The sequence below is a fragment of the Crocodylus siamensis genome, chromosome 5 (assembly GCF_052110815.1).
Source record: "Crocodylus siamensis isolate JL-2025a chromosome 5, ASM5211081v1, whole genome shotgun sequence".
Taxonomy (NCBI): Eukaryota; Metazoa; Chordata; order Crocodylia; family Crocodylidae; genus Crocodylus; species Crocodylus siamensis.
Window position 1 is genome coordinate 128083420 of NC_143399.1, and position 14747 is coordinate 128098166.

The window sequence follows — 14747 nt, forward strand, 5'->3', positions numbered from 1 at the left end:
ATCAAGCGACAGTGGGAATGTGATGTGATCGCACGGGACATGCGGGGTGAATGGGAAAGCAGCTTGAAATCCCAATGATCTGGAACCAGAACCATATGATCATAAAATAATCATTTTGGCCATTGTGTCTCATCTAAGTATAGTGTAGCAATAAGCTATTTCATGCCCTCATCTGGATGGCATACACTGTAGGGCCGTGTGAAGCAGGCTGTATTTGATTCGGATTCAGATTTGGCTTGATTCGGGGGACAGTGATTTGATTTGCTGATTCGGATCACTGTCCCGATTCAATTCAGCGGAATCTGAAGATTCAATTCTGATTCGGAGAATCAACAATTTAGCCATAGTCACAGCTTTATATGTTTTTTCTATGTACCTCGAGGTACCAGGCACGACTCATGAACACTGAGATGGTGGGGTGGGTGGAGCATCCCATGGGTTCCCCTGCACGCTGGGCAGGGAAGTACTTCCAGTCCACTTCTGGGTCCACTGCCAAGTGTGTGGGGGACCGCCACCCTGTGCTTCCCCAACTCAGCGATTGGCTGCAGGGGGACCCTGGGTGCCCCCTCAGACCCAGGAGACACCAGGTGCTGAGCCGGGGGCAGGGGTCCCTCCCACGCACTCCACGGCAGGCCCAGAAGGTCTTCCACAGAGCATGCAGGGGACACTCCCGTGCTCCCATGGGATGCCTCACCATCTCAGCGTTCCTGAGCTGAGCCTGGTACCTAGAGGTACATAGAAAAATATACAAAACTGTGTCTATGGCTGGATCATCAATTCTCTCTGAATCGGTCTCTGATTCGATTCGGATTCAGAGATTCAGTCACCAATCTCTTCCATATTGAATCAGCAACTGAAGCTTCACACAGCCCTACTACACTGTGCCCCATGTTCCACCTTTACATATACCTGACAGACAATGTTTATTTCTTGGTTACTTCTCAGGCTTTTAAGCCTGACACTGCTAACTCTTGTTTTCACTACTCCTGTTCTGGCAATGGTCATAATATAAAGACAGTAGTCAGGCTATAACAGAGCTGGATAGAAAACTACCACCTTGCTTTTAGTGAAATCATTCAAGCTTTTAAATGTGTTTTCATTCCACAATGGAACAAAGCAAGAGACCTGAAATTTTTCATGAGAAACCTCCCTTGCACTGAGACAGGTCAACAACCTGCAGCATAGCAGACTGAGCAGGGACTTGAACCCACATTTCCCACATCCCAGACAAAACAGTCATGTTATAGATAAGGCTACAGTTTATCACCACAGTCACAGAAGCCATGACTCCAGTCAATCAGTCAGAAAAAAAGAAAGCATAAGCTCATGGGAGATGTAGCTCAGCCAGAGACATTGACTTATAGGAAAGAATGGAGGTATTAACACTAACAGTATACGCCACAGTAGGGTGCGGAGCTAAACGTGTGTGGTTAATAACTGTCCCTGAACTTTGCCTTTTCCTGTAACACGACTATAACATCACCATGCTAAAAGCATAGCTTCAGTTACAGACTGTTTTAAAATTGGCATGTCATGGGGAGGGGACAGAAGAGCATCATGTAATCTTCTTCTCTCTCCCTTTCTCCATTCTGCACCTAAGAAACCTTCCCGAAAAAAATTTTCATTCAAACTGAAAAGTGAGAGGTTTTAGGTTCAGCACATCTGCATTTTTACCGTGCCCAACCAGCTCTGGGCCATATTTCCTTAAATGGCTGGAAAGTGGAGACTGCATATTGTACAGACAGAGCTTGCGCATTTGCAACTGCTAGCAACATCCTGACGCATGTGCCCGCGTGGGAAGATACTGGTATCCTGATCCCAGCGCCACCCAACTGTCAGAACACAAAGCCGAGGGGAAAATGATGTAAATTTCATTTTGAAACAGGTTCCCACTCCCAGTGTAGACATAGGAGCCAGATGGAGAAAATGTTGGTATCTTACAATTGCCATTACCAGAGAGGAAGATGCTAAAAAGGGAGAGAGCTTTAAGCTTGAAGTGAGAAGAAATAAGGCTGCTCTGGGCAGGAGGGTTGGGGAAGTGAACAGATTGCCACTCAGCTTCTTGCATTTGAGAACCATGCCAAATTGTCAGTCAGTCCAGAAGAGGAAGTTTAACAGTCGTCAGAAGCCAGCCTGAAGGGAGCAGCATGACCTCCCTCTCACCCCACAAGACATCCAGGTTCCAGGTAGGGAATGTCATTGGCAAAGGTTTGCTGCTCTGCATGGAGCTGTGTCTTTCTGCATGAAATATATTCCTGTACATTTCTGTTAAATTACACTAGTCACCGGTTGAACTAGTTTGGCTGGAGAGAATAAACATCAGGTCATTTGGGATGTTTTCTGTTACTGACTGCAGAGGATGTGCTGTGAGCTTTTAAAGGGCGAATCTTCTGTAATAAAAGCTGCGTGATCACTGCAAAAAAGGGATTCAGGATGATTTGAACACTTCTCAAACGTATTTGCTGTGTCTTTCTGGGATCCTGTTTACTGCTGTCATCCAGCAAGAGCAAATTTTTGTTCCCACAGTTGGATAGAAAAAGGCCCATGAGTATTCATGAAAATATGTATTCACACAAGTAACTGAGCTGTAATTGTTCACAGCAGCCATCTTGAAAATGCTTTGTGAATGTGGGCAAGCCAGCCAAGAAACTATAGCTACTTAGCTCAGAGCCATCCAAGCATAGAGCTTGAGAAGCTAATTATGGATTTTCAAAAGCAAAAGTCAGGGTTAAGAGTTCACAATCATTTCACAGGCAGCTGAAATATATTCACATAAACCACTTCAGAGAAATGAGCAAGGAGGTCTAACTCAAAAGTCTGTTCAAAGACCATTTACAAGCCAGAAAACTGGCTAGATCTGTCAGGTAAATGGCTCACTGCAAATAGTTTCGGGGTTTACCTGGAGTAGGAAAGAGAAATTGTAACTTGTTTTGGAGAGTTTCCCTCATCAACCCCCCCAACTCAGACACATGCTGAAGTGGGTTGTCAGAGTCTGCAGGTGCTTGGGCCTACAAGCGTATCAGAGGGACTCATGTGCTCACTGTCTGGTGAAAGTCAGTAAGGAAGCAGTGAGCACTGCAGTAATGCACAAAAGTCAGCAAGTAAAACCAGGTATAAGGAAACCTGAAACTCTGCTGTCTGGTTTCACTGCCTGATTCAGCATTTCTCAAAATATTGATAATTGAGCTTGCACTGAGGAAAACTGAAACCAATCGCATCTTCCCTGGACACCCCTACCATATGTGTATAAAGGCCTAAACACTTTGACAGCCCCTTCTTCCTCACTTTGGGAAATGTTGCTATAAATCTTCATAATACAGTCCTTCTCTTTTCTGACATACTTTGATGAGCCACAAAATAGCTAGCCATGTCAGCATTTAAAATATCCAAACAGATAGCACCCGCTGAGGCATATTCATTGTTTTCAGTTCTCACTTTGTGCTTTTGTTTTCGGCTTTCTGCAAATCCGGAAGTCGTACAGCTGTAGAAACAACTCATTTTCAGTGTATTGCCAGTTTCAAAAATGCCTGCGATCTTTCTCTATGATTTGGCAAAACTGAAATAACCTTATACATTTTTGGTTGCTCCTGGCAGGCTGTGGCCTTGAATCTGGAGCCTCAGCCTACGTGGCACAGCCACTCATCCGAGTCTGCCACCTCCTTAGCAGAGCACTGGGGTGGACACAGGTGTCCAGAACCCCCCACCTGGGCCGAGCCACACATCCACTCCCTGCTGCTGGAGTGGTCAGTGAGGGTTAGCTGACCCTTCATCCCTTCCAACACAAACACCTGACCTAGAAAAGGAGGTGTCAAGGCGATAAGGTTCAATCCTGTACCCAGACTGTTGCACCCTTGGCTTGTGCTGCTACTGGCTTCCTGACAGTCCCTCTGAATACTCCAGCCAAGCTTGCCCACTGACCCTGAGTTTGGCCTGACCCTTTGGATACCTGCCCCAATTCTGATTTGGTTTCCTAGATACCTGACCCACCTTGCTTCTTGACCCTGTGCTCTGTCTGACTGTCTGGATCTGTGACTCTGTTCCCCAGATGGATCTTCCGGCTGCCCGGCTTCCTTACACTCCGATTCATCAATCTCCCCTTGGACTTTGGCTGCTTCTCCTGACCCCAAGATAACTGGCTGCCTACAAGCTGGCATAGCAATTCTAAGTATGCACTTTTGGCTGAAATAAAGCATTGGCCAAACAATTTACCTAGCTCTAGGAAAAAAATATTTTCATCTCACGTTTCCTTCACAACCATCACAACTAGAGACTTAACTTTCATTTGTAAAAAAAGAGGACAACGATGACAACAACAGCAACTGGAGAATAACAAGTATGGCCCCTTATATTTCTCTGTGGGGCACTTTGAGAAACAATGGGCTTTAAAAATACTCAACCCCCCGCCCCCCGAAGCAGCATTGATTTCAAAGGCAAATCTGATTCATAAATATCTTTTAATTCTACTACAAGTACAATACAGATACCAAAATCCAAAAATACATGTTTTTTTCTTTGACAGTTTCCTTTTAAAAATGATAATTTAATATAAGGAGAAAAGCTCCCAGGTTGGTGTGTTTAGGTTCAGATTTTTTTTTCAGTCAGAAAAAAAAAATCAATTCTGCTAGGCGAAGAAAGAGTGAAGGATTTTACCAGATGCAAGGGCCTGTCTCCCAGTACCATGAGCATCGTTCTGGTGATACAGCTGCTAAAGCAAGTTTGCATTGTTCTGTAGTGGTGCATCAGGCACAAAGGAAATTTCTCCTGTCAGAGCAGGAAGTTTTTGTTATTATAATAGAAAAGGCCTGACTTCTAAAATAGTCAGCTGAAACTAGAATTATCATGAAATACTGGACAGCTGCACCTTTGCTTGGGGATCATCCACAGAAAAGAGCTACAGTGGCTGTATCTGCAATCTGGTACAGAGACTATCATTCGAGTTGTATTATCAAGTGCTGCACCGCAAAGCATATTTCTGTGATCCTTAATTAATAATGCAGTCTGGCTCAGTTATTAAAAGGTACAGATCTAACAGCTTTGTTGAATACTCTTTCAGCAGAGGTTTCGCCAAATAAACTTTATTGAACACAGCATGTTAACATAACATACACTGATCTCTACTGCCTGCTAAGTGACTCCACACATCGAGGGAGAGGGGAGTTTGGGAGTGTGTGTTGGGGGAAGAGGGGGGTGTTGCATGTTCAAACAAATACCAGATACATCCCTGAAACATGGAAGATGCTGAATTTTAGCTGATTTGGGATTATAAACTCCATTTCTGTACAACAAGGCAGTTTTTTACACCTCCCTGCTTGCCATCTGACACCAACAGGGAAGGAATCCTGCCTGATCTGCACAACATCACAAGGATACTCATGGACCCAGAGGGACAGATTTCCATCTTCAGCTTCCTCAGTGCAAAAATGAAGTTTATTTCCTACCTATGGGGACTTATTACCATCTTTAATTTTCCCTGAGCCTGATGAAGGGTGTATGAGCTTACAAAAAAAAAAAAACTTTTTTGCAACTAGTTGGTCTAATAAAAGTATCATCTCTGAACCAAGAGTTCTAGATTTTTGCATTTCTTTTTATCTCAGACCAACACGGCTACCAAATACATCCCTAGTCAAACAAATGGAACTTACCAGTCTACCTATTACATAGTAATAGCTAGATTCTACCTATGTGTCTTGTCCCAACAAGCAGCAGGACTCATATAAATAATATGGTAACTGCTGGCAAATGGTGGATTTCAAAGGACTGGCCTATATATTTTGCTGCAAAAAATCAAGCTCTGCCAGTGCAGACAGAAGTGCAACTCCCCACTGTAACTGAGAACAATTTACAGAAAGTGCTCTAAGTTATAGCGATCCTCCAGATCAAACAGAAGTTCACTGTTGGTTCCAGGGAAAGGGGAATCCAGCTGCTGGCTGGGAACCTGCAGCCAGTTTCCCCTAGCATGGCCCCTCCTCTCTCCCAGTCTGTCCTTGTTTCAAAACGGGAGGGGGGAAGGGAGCATGTTCTAGGGGTTCCCTAGTGAGTGCTGGAGGGTGGGGTGAGTGAAGTGGAGCCCTCCTACCTCAGGGGGCTCCAGTACACCCTACCCTCCATCAACAGCTGAAAAACACCAAACAGAACTCCCTCTGCTCCCTTTCCCACCTCCCATTCTGAAAACAACTGGAGATTTGGCAGATGCTGTCTAATGGTTGTAGAGTGAGGGGGGAGAACTAAGCAGGGGAGCACAGGGCAGGTGTGACAGGCTCCAGACAGCACTAGCAAGTGGGGATGCCCTTATGCTTGGGGTTGGTGCCTCCACTTGCCCCACTCTACTGAGCATGTTAGAGAAAGCTTGGTGCACACAAGGGTTTTAGCAGCAGAAGAGGAGTCTTTTCTCTTCAGGGACGGAGTTCCTCACATCCCTCCTACTTCCTGCTAGGCAAAGAAATTCCTGTCCAAACATTAGTTTGAATTTCCAACATTTCTGATGTTCACCAGTCCATGAGAAGCTGTTTATATTCCTGTTCAAGTCTGCTGCATAGTTCTCATTGACCCAACTGGTTCAAGACCAAGCTTTTTCAAGGCAACATTGAATCCTGCCTTAGAGAGAATTTATACACATACATGCATGTGAGCAACTGGTGCAACCTGAGTCGGGGGGGGCACTTGTCCCTACCCCCAGTGGCCAGTCAGAGACCGGGGGGTAGGGGTCCCCCCCACTGCTGATTGCATCAGGGAGGGGGTCTCCCTGTGGCCAATCACACCAACCCAGAACTGCCAGGGGCACACCTGGAAGTGCCAGCAGTGCTTCTCCTGGTACCTCCGCTCCCCAGCCAGTGCTATTGGGGGGGGCACCAGTGCTTCTGCCTGCCCTGCTTGCCTGTTGCCTAAGCAGGGAATGCTGGCTGTCAGGGGGTGCATGTGCCTGTACTTGCTGACATGAACAGCAGCTTGATGACACTAATTCAACCTGCAGGAAAGACAGACCTTTGTTTCAATCCAAAACTATGTTTAATTCACCTGTTCATTTACAGCCACTTGGTCTTGAATGTACCATGCACCCTACATGGTTAAAAAAATAGGACACTGCGTATGACAATTTCTTCAGCACCGGCAATTTGACTCGTACCAGGTTTACTAGTGAGTTAAACAGCAGTTTTATTCCCTTCATAATTATGTCCCTGGTTCACCTTGGCCTAGTTTAGCTTGCCAATAGTAAGTCTGGCTTTAGCTCCTGCAAGGTAATTAATTTCACACTTACAATATGTTTTATACTGCAGGTTTTACAGGCTAACATAGTCCCGGAATTCTATGTCATAATATATCCTTTAGGTGCTCATTAAAAGAATGTTTGAAATAAAAATGATCGGTAAACTTTCAGGTCAGTATCTAATTGTTCTACCAGCAAAGCATGGGCTCTTTACATGCCTGTGATTTCATATGTAAACACATCACATGTGTGATGGCATCAGGCATATAGAAAATGTCACTGTCAGTGCTATCATTTGATAAATAGTATTTATCATGCATCTTTGAGTGCCTTGCAAATCCATGTACTCTGAGACACTTATTTTAATATCCGACCCTCTTCCTCCATCCTAAACAGCTTGAAACAGACTGTTAATTTAAAAAAAAAATCTTGCCTGAAAACTTCCCTTCCCCACAAAATCATGTGGGAAGTTAATCCCCCAAAATGTACCCCTAACTTGTGCACCAATCTGATTTCTTATTACTACTAGTAATGGAAGCTTAATAGAATCAGAGAAAGTATGGGCTCAGCTTTTGTAATGGGGTTTCTACCCAGTTACTAGAGGGGCAAAGGTGCTTGGGCTTCCCCCACACACACTGTTTCCTCCCTTCATTACCCTCCCTTGCCCTCTCTTGGTTCTGCTGGGCCATCCCTTTCCTTCGGGGTGTCCCCCTTTCCCAGCTCCTTCCTTGCCCTCTTGCTCTTACTTTCTCTCCTTACACTATCCCTTCCCCCAACGCATGCTATTTTGGTCATTGTTGCTCATGTTTTCTGGGTACTACCACAGCCTGCTAGGAGGCTGAGGATTTTGAAATTTGGCCACCGGGTCCAGGTGCAGTCAATCCCTGGTGACCCAAGGGCAGAAGTAGAAGTCAGGTGACCTGCATCACCCTTTATAAACAACTCAAACCTCAGGCCAGAGAGGTAGCCTGGCTATAGGAGTCCCAGGGGAAGGAGTCCCCTGTGGAGCGTCAGAGGAACTGAACTCAAAGCAGGGGGAAAGTGGCTCTAGATGGCAGCCAAGTGGAGAAGACGGGCGATGTTCCATCCAGAACCAGGCAGGTTCTGGAACTTGTTTGTTCTTTTGGTTGGTGCTTGGAAAGCGATGCTCCAAGGTGAGATGAACACGAAGCATAACATTTTGGTTTTGAGTTGAGACGGCTCCCAGGATTGTCGGTGCTCCTCAACCTGGCAGTTTAGGCAGTGGCTGTAAGGAAGGCAGAAGCCATGGAAAGGGGGATCTCATGAAGTGCCCCAGATCTCAACATGACTGGGAAGACAGAGGATGGCCACTGGGAGGTTAACTCCACATCCATCAGGGAGAAGCTGGCCAGGACTGAAAGGCAGTGGCAGGACACATGGCAATAGACCCTCAAGCCTGCAACTTACCTGCTGCACCCAAAGCTTGCAGCCAGCCCTGACTAGTGGGCTCCAAGCTAGGAGGGCCCCAGCCCAGACATGGACCTAATGCCCAAGAGTTTATTCACCCATAACAAGCCTTTCTTCATCTACTTGTTCCATCAAGTCATGGCAGGAAAGCATACAGATGGGGAAGAGACAGCAGGAATGAGGAGGCTAGTGGGAACAAGTCTCAAAAAGCATGTACCCCCTGCCAACATCCTGGACAGTTTATACCATCCAAGGGGTTCATCTTTGAGTGTAGACACCATGGTTTGGCACTTTGTTAAATTACTTCTGAAAATCCATTAACAGCAGGTAAAAACACCTTTATTTGCACCAGAAAATCCAAATTGAAAGAAATGTTTATTCATGTTCTGTGCAAAAAATTGAGGAAGCAATAGCAATAAGATTACTTCTATTTATTCAGGCCTAGAGCTGCTGAAAATTCATAGATTTTAAAGCCAGAAGGAACTATGAAGATCATCCAGTCTGACCTCCTACATAATATAAGCTATGGAATTTCACTAAGTAATTCCTGTATCGAGCCCAGTATCTTGCAGATAAACTATAGCATAACTTCTCTAAAAATATTCAGTTTTGCTTTAACAACTTCAAAGGCATTGTGAATTCACTACATTCCTTGGTGATCTCTTCCAGGAGTTAATTACTAGCACTTCCAAAAAATATGTACTCTATTTCTAATTAGAATTTTTTTAAATTTATTCTTTTTTCTTTTTGATACAAATACTGAGTACCTGGAAATGGAGCTGGAATTTCTCCAGACATGGAACTTGGCCCACTCCCACACTGAGCTCAGTGCATGCCCAGAACAGCAGTGTATTATTTGGACCCAGCTTGCCCAACATCTGTATAGATAGTGGGGCTATTTTGATGGTTTTATTGAATAGCTAATGAATCAGCTTTAGGTAAAAGCACCAAAAAGCCCCACTGAAACACACAATCTATACAGATGCTCCAGAGCCAGGTCAAAGTAATATACTGCTTCCTCCAGTAAAGTGCATTTTTTGGTTTTGGTTTCTTTAAATGTCTGCAAGCAGCCACTAATGTTGCAGCCCTGTACACTTACTCCATATTCTACTTTTGCAAATTTTAGAATCACCCATATTCCAATTATATACTTTTTGGGGCCAAAGACCTTTTTATTATCATTTTTTACAGTGCCTACCACAGTGGGACTCTGATCTATGACTGGGTCATAAAGGCACTACCACAACAATAACAAATAGTAATATTATCTTCTCTGGCCACAGTGCTACACTGGGATCTCAGGTTCATCTGTTTGATCATCATGACCTTTAAGCATTTTTCATAGCACACGTAGGATGCCTGTTCTGATACGCTGTAATTACAGTGCGTCAGAGCAAACTTGATTAATTGAGTCTACTGGAGCTTGCTAATTAGCAAGCTTCAGCAGCCTGGGTGTCTCATGTATTCAGCATTCCCTCAATTCAAAATAGCTGCAGGGGTGCTTTAACTAAATCTCATCAAACTTTAGTTAAACCACACCCCCTGCCATTTTGAAGCGCAGGGTACTGAATACATGAGATGCTGTGGTCCCTTTAATTAAAGTGGCTCCCAAGAGCCACTCTAATTAAAATGCACTCACCTCACCCCTGAAACATGTGTAAAAAACACCCTAACTTTCCTAAATTCAGTCCATCAACATGCAAATAATCTGATCTGGTTTATGTAACACAACCAAAGCCTTTATAACTTAAACAGAATCAAGTTATTACAAACATAAACATCAGGGCACAAGGGGTGCTCGTACGCATGAGTAGGGTTTAGTCCTCAGGGTTTTATTTTATGCCTGTAAGCTGAAACGCTAAGTTTTTAACTGAAACCCACTATTTCAATTTTTTCGTCATAGTATAGAAAGGGGCCCAGTCCTTTTTTTTGTTGTTTGTTTGTTTGTTGTTTTGTTGGAGTTGGACCCTGCTCTCAGCTGTGGGTGAGATACTGGTAGGCCAAGCAATCTCTGAGCTATGAGGGCCCTGGTCCTTCTCTCTGTGGTGGTGGCACCCCCTGGGGCCACCCACGCAGGCTGCCAGCAGGTTGGATGCTGCCACAGCTCAGAGGCAGCATTCAGCCCAATCCAATTGTTCTCCATGCCCACCCAAGGAACAGCACGCAGCAGGCTTCCAGCAATCAGGCTTTGAAGGCAGAAGTGACAAGGGGCCTGATCCTTTTTTCTGTGGAACCTACCTGCCTCTCCCATGGCTGGGGGGCCAGCTGACAGCTGCATCATTGCAATTCGCAATGTTGCAAACTAAACTACCTCTAGATGTAGTTTAGTTTGGAACAATGCAAACTAATCTAAAACCCCCAAAACTGGTGCACATGTAATGTGGGATGCCATTAAGCCATACAAATGACATTTTGTCACATGTACACAATGACATCCATAACGTGTACAAGCACCCAAGAGGAAGATCAAGGAAAATGTGGAACCCTCACTGAATAGGAGTGACCTATGGTGTAGAAAAGGCTGAGTAACTCAAAGCTGTTTTTTACCTCTGCCTTCACAGGCAAGGTCAGCTCCCAGGCTGCTGCACCTGGCAGCACAATTTGGGGGAGAAGGTGAACAGCTGACATAGGTGAAAGAGCAGGTTAGGGAGTATTTAAAAAAGCTAGACTTGTACAAGTTCATGGACATGTGTGTGATGCACCTGAGGGTGCTGAGGGAGATGGCTGATGTGACTGTAGAGATGCTGACCATTTTCTCTGAAAACTCATGGTGACTGAGAGAGGTCCCAAGCAATTGGAAAAGGGCAGATATACGGCCCATCTTTAAGAGAAAGGAAAAAGAAGATCCAGAGAACTACAGACCATTCAGCCTCACTTCAGTCCCTGGAAACATCATGAAGCAGGTCCTCATGGAATCCATTTCTAAGCACTGGAAAGAAAAGAATGTGACTAGCAACAGTCAGCATGTATTCACCAAGGGCAAGTCATGCCTAACCAATCTGACTGCCTTTTATGATGAGATGACTAGTTCTGTTAATGCAGAGAGAGCAGTGGATGTAATATGCTTTGACTTTAGCAAGGTTTTTGATAGTCTTCACAATATTCTTGCCAGCAAGCTAAGGAAGTATGGGTTGGATGAATGGACTGTAAGGTGGATAGAAAACTGGCTGGATCATTGGGCACAAAGGGTAGTGATAAATGGCTCAGTGTCTAGCTGGCAGCCGGCATTAAGTAGAGTTAATCAATGATCTGGAAGATGGGATTGTGTGCACCCTCAGCAAGTTTGCAGATAACACACCAGCTGGGGGGAAGGGTAATCAATTCACTGAAGGGTAGAGCTATGATTCATAGAGACTGCAGCGCATTGGAGGATTGAACCAAAAGAAATCTCATGAGGTGCATTAAGAACAAGTGCTGGACTTAGAATGGAACAATCCCATGACCAGTCCAGGTTGGGGACTGACTGGTTAACAGCAGCTCTTCAGAAAAGGACTTGGGGGGTTACAGTGAGCAATAAGCTCAATATAAGCCAATAGTGTGCCCTTGTTGCCAAGAAAGTTAATGGCATACTGGGCTGCATTGATAGGAGTGTTGCCAGCAGATCAAGGGAAGTGATTACTCCCCTCTACTGAGCAGTGGTGAGGCCACATCTGAAGTACTGTGTCCAGAAAGGATGTGGACAAATTGAAGAGAGTCCAGTGGCAGCAATGAAAATGGTTAGGGGGCTGGGGCACATAACTTCTGAGGACAGAATGGGGGAAATGAATTATGTAATCTGGAGAAGAGAAGACTGTGGATTTAATAGCAGACTTCAACTACCTGACGGGTGGTTTTAAAGAGGATTGAGCTAGACTGTTCTTAGTGGTGGCAGATGATAGAACAAGGAGCAGTGGTCGCAAGTTGCAGCAAGGGAAGTTTACATTAAATATTAGGGAAAACTTTCTTACTAAGAGGGTAGAAAAGCACTGAAACAGACTACCCAGAGAGGTTGTGGAATCCATATCTTTGGAGGTTTTTAAGACCTGAGTAGATAAAGTCTTGGCTAGCATGATATAGTGGGGGTGGTCCTGCTTTGAGCAGGGGGTTGGACTAGATGACCTCCTGAGGTCCCTTCTAACCATACATTTCTATGGTTCTGTTATTTACAAAAATTATGTTCCAGTTTCAGGTTATTTCAAGCAAGCCTGACATAAACTTCAGTCAAACTCAGATGTGTATTGTTTTTAATTGAAATGATGCAAATCTTTGTTTTACAGTTTACTGATTTGAAACCACAAAGTAATGCCTGAGTTTTTTGTTTGGCTTTTTGGGCAATAGGCAGACATTACAAACCTATTCAAGCCAAGTGGCTAAGTGTGGACAACTGTAGTAACATGTAAATAGGACTCACCAGATCTGTGCACCATTAAAGGGGAACATAAAATGGACTTCTGCTTGCTCACCTACAAGGAACAACCTTACTCGATAAGAATACACATGCACACACATACAGTGGCCAAAAATCTGCACAACAATGCTTTGAAGTTCTTCTTTGTTATACTAAGTTTACCTATATCATCCCATGCACAAAAAAGAAAAATAGAAAAACAAAAAAAAGAAAACTTTTACAATCTGCCTGAAGTGCAATAAAATGCGTTCACTTATCCTTTTGCTGCATGTGTGTTCACAGAAGGTCTATTGTGGGCACCTGTCAGTCAAGTAGGTATTTTTCCATGGCTATCCCCTCCCTACCCTTTTTCCTGCTCTCATTAGTCACATTGATTGACATGTGGCAGCACCGTGGTTATGTTTGTTATTGAAAATTCTAATTGCTGTTAAAACTTCAAAAACAAATTACCTTCTCTTTTCCCCCCAATACCATCAAGGCATTTGAACAATAACCATGATTATTTTACAAGGAGAAATAAATTGCAATTTGCTGTACATTTACATTTCCTTTCAGGCCATTTTTAGTTAAATATTTATTATATTGATTTGTGTACCCCTGTTTGAACTTAGAACATTTTAAGAAAAAGTTACCTACCCTACCAACATGCAGAGAAAATTGGACAGGCTGAACCTCCATCTGTTTTTGGAGGCAAAATTCAGCATGGGGATTTCATAGCATGTCTATAAACAATGGCAAATGTAAGTGACCACAGGTAAATAGCTTCAAAGGCATTAAAGGCACAGACAGAAGAAGTGACAGTTTTCACCCAGTCCGGCTCCTGAAAGCAGTCTACAGCTGTGACAAAACAGAAGTACACAGCTGCACAACTTACTGGGGTCTACAAATCTGCTAGGTAACAACTTATGGCTAGATACAGGCATTCAAAACATCCAAGGCAGAATCAATCTAAATTATGCTGTTTTCTGAAAGTGGTGTAGTTTAGATTGGTAGTGAACAGAATACACATTTGACCTTTGGTGGCAGAGGGCAAATCTTAGACTGCGTTCTGCCATTTTTTGAACCAGTCTATTGGCACAGGCAGAAGAGCAGCTCCCCGCTGTAACTCATAATGATTTGCAGGAAACGTTCTGACTTACAATTATCCCCAGAACGAAACAGAAGTTCAGTGTTGGGCCCAGGGGAGAGGGGGAGTTGGGGAATCCAGCTGCTGGCTGCAAGTCTGCAGCCAGTTTCCACTAGCAATGGTCCCTCCTTCCTCCCAGCCCAGGCACTGTTTTCAGAATGGGAGAGGGGGAAAGGGAGTGGAGGAAGCTTATTCTAGGGGTTCCCCAGCCAGCACTGGATGGTGCAGTAGATGCATTGGAGCCCTCCCCCCACCTTGGGGGACTTTATTCCACCTGCCCCACCCCAGGACTGGCTGAAAACCCCCCAGATTGAACCTCCTCCACTCCCTTTCCCTCCCTCCCATTATGAAAATGGCTCCACGGCTGGGAGGCAGCATAGACGTGAGTTACTGAAATGCTATGTTGTGAAATGTCTTCATCTGAACCCTTATAGAATGAGGGTTCAGATTTTTGCAGGATTGGACCCTTTTAAAACACTCTGCAGCCATTCACTTCTGTTTGGTTATGGCTGTAGAGCACTTTAAGGGGCCAGATCAAGTGAAAAGTCTTTGCCTTATAGGTATAGACTAGTTTTGCGTGCTGAGCTTCTATTCTGTTATGG